This window comes from Petaurus breviceps, unplaced genomic scaffold, assembly GCF_028583685.1.
Source record: "Petaurus breviceps papuanus isolate PSGF00001 unplaced genomic scaffold, PetGlider_PUasm1.0 41, whole genome shotgun sequence".
NCBI lineage: Eukaryota > Metazoa > Chordata > Mammalia > Diprotodontia > Petauridae > Petaurus > Petaurus breviceps.
Window position 1 is genome coordinate 1978438 of NW_027186320.1, and position 2635 is coordinate 1981072.

The window sequence follows — 2635 nt, forward strand, 5'->3', positions numbered from 1 at the left end:
GTAGATGCCCATCAATGAGCCATGGATAAATAAAATATGGTACATTATGACATAATGGAATATTATTGTGCTATAAGAATGATGTGTGATGCATATGAAGAAGGATGGAAAGGTCTCTATGAAGTGATGCAGAATGAAGTAAGCAGGGCCAATAAAACACTATATATCATAACTACAAAAATGTAAACAAATAAACAAATAAATGAAAAACTACAACCAAACAATCAAAAGTAAATGTAAAAATACTTATAATGTGGAGCCAAGACATCAGAGTAGAGAAAGCACTGAGCTGAGCTTTCCCAACATTCACCTCCAAACAACTTTAAAATAATGCTTTGAAACAAATTCTATAGTGGCATAGGCAACAAAAGGTCACAGACATTCTTTCAATCCAAAAAAACTTAGGAGTTTAGAAAGATCTATTGTTCATGTGTGGTGGCTGACCCAAAGCCCATATGCATTAGACACAAGTGGTGGGACCAGGGAGTAGTGACAAAAACAACAGCAGCTTAGGGAGCTCCCAAGAGATGGTAGAGGGACCTGGCAACTTTTCAGGAAGAGATTACTGGGAACTCCTGCAATAGCACTGAATGCAGGACAATTTTGGGAAGTTCATTGCCTAAACCCAATTATGCATCATAATGGAGGGACCGAGAGCAGAATCCTGAGAATAGAATCACTTTTGGTCCCAAGGAATCTGAGAACCTGAACAAGATTATTTATTGTATTCTCAAGGAATCAGCAGTCTTCCTGGGTGAAGACTAGAGTGTAGACCTAGAAAGCAGTGACCACTCCTCTCCCTAGCTCACACCACCTTGAAAGCAATGAAAACTCTCTAATCCTTAGAATTAACTTAGAAAAGAGCAGTAAAAAAAGAAACCCAAAGTTTGATACAAAGTATCTATCCCCTCACACTAGGTACAGAGCCAAACTTTGAAATATAGTTCAAAATAAAGAAATAAGATGGGGTTATGAGCAATCTACAACAACAAAAGAACCTGACTTTAAACAGCTACTACAGTGATAGGGAAGATTGAAGTACAAATTCAGAAGAAGAAAAGGAAAAAAAATAGCTGTGAGCAAAGCTTCAGAGAAAAATGTGAATTGGACACAAGCAAAATATGTATTCCTTGAAGATATAAAAATATTTTTTTTGAAATGAAATACAAGTGAAAAATTTAAATTTACGTAAAGAAATGAAAACATGGAAATAAAAATTTGAAAAGACTACTTATAGCTTGCTAAGGGGCTGATATTCAGTTGGAGGATAGTTAAAATAAAGATGAAACTTTTTTCCCCAAAAAAATACTAAATAAAATAACAGATGAAAAAACAGAATTGTCCAAATGGGGAAAAAGTACAAAAACTCAATAATGAAAACAATTTCTTAAAAAATTAGAATGGAGCAAGTGGAAGCTGAAGAATCCAGGAGACTTCAAGTAACAAAACAAAACAAAATCAAAGCCAAACGAATGAAAAAAGAGAATACAGTGTAAAATATCTCATTGGAAAAACAACTGACCTGGAAAATAAATCAAGGAGAAATAATCTAAGAATTATTGGACTGTCTGACAACCATGATCAAAAAGCATAGATATCATGTTTCAAAATATTATCAGGAAAAACTGCCATGATATCCTAAAACCTGAGGGCATATTAGAAGTGAAAGTGTCTGTCAATAATCACCTGAAAAAGATCCCAAAATTAAAACTCCCAGAGATATGATAGTCAAATTCCAGTGCTCCAAGGTCAAGGAAAAAATATAACCAACAGACAAAAAGAAACTAGTCAAATACTTACTGTAGAGCCACAAACAGCATCATGCAAAATTTAGCAGCTATCACATTAAAGGAACAGAGAGCTTGAAATATGATATTCTGGAAGAGAAAAATATGGGATTACAAAAAAAATCTACTCTGGAAAATTGAGTAAAATCCTTCAAGAAAAACAATAATATTTAACGGAATAGATGATTTTCAAGCATTTCTGGTGACAATATCAGAGCTGAATAGAAAAGTTGTCTTTAAATATGGGAGTCAAAAAGCATAAACAAAAAAGAGAAATAATTAGGGACTCAGTAAGGCTAAATTATTTACCTTTGTATGTGGGAAGATAATTGTCATGGTGGTTGTTCACCCTTCACTTTTCAAAAGGGCCATGGAAGCAGAGATTGTTTAATTGGAAGCTAAATAATAATTGTTTAATTGGAAGCTAAATAATCTAATCCTAAAGAAAGAGTGATTCAAAGAACAAATCAGAGAAGCAATCCATACTCTCAGTGAAGAAATGACAATGAGACAACTATCAAAAAATTTATAGGATGCAGCCAAAGCAGTATTTCCAGGAACATTTATGTCACCATTGATTAATTTGATTTTAAAAAGTAAGAAGAAATACAAATGGCTACTATTAAAAATCCAAAACCTGAATGCACCACCAGTGGATGTGAAATTTCAACAATTGAGTTTTTTGTCCAATCATAAGCCAGGAAAACTTGTAATCTAAGTGAAATGGATGAATCTTTACAAAAATGAAAACTGCCCATTTTAACAGACAAGGAAGTAGAAAAACTAAATAACTCTATCTTAGAAAAAGAAATTGAAGAAACCATAAATGAACTCTCTAAGAAAAAATA